Source organism: Tarenaya hassleriana, unplaced genomic scaffold (genome assembly GCF_000463585.1).
Source record: "Tarenaya hassleriana unplaced genomic scaffold, ASM46358v1 Cleome50, whole genome shotgun sequence".
NCBI lineage: Eukaryota > Viridiplantae > Streptophyta > Magnoliopsida > Brassicales > Cleomaceae > Tarenaya > Tarenaya hassleriana.
In genome coordinates, this window is record NW_010967708.1 from 7123 (window position 1) to 7409 (window position 287).

A 287-nucleotide genomic window follows, 5' to 3' on the forward strand; every position below is an offset into this window, starting at 1 on the left:
CGGTCCAGGACAGACCTTCCGTTCTGAGCCACTCAGTCCGTCACCCTTGGACCGTCCGGTCTGGCTTACCCAGAACGGACGGTCTAGGGTAGGCCTCCGTGATCAGATCACGTTTCCCCGCGTTCTCGTCCCCGATCAGACCCGAAACTGATCCGAATTCTTATGTACACCCAAAATTCGAACTCCTGCACTCTATGCACTCTATGCAACATGAAACATGCAATCTACACTAGATTCAATCATCAAACATGCATAGATTTCAAAGCAAACATGGATTCAAACAATTT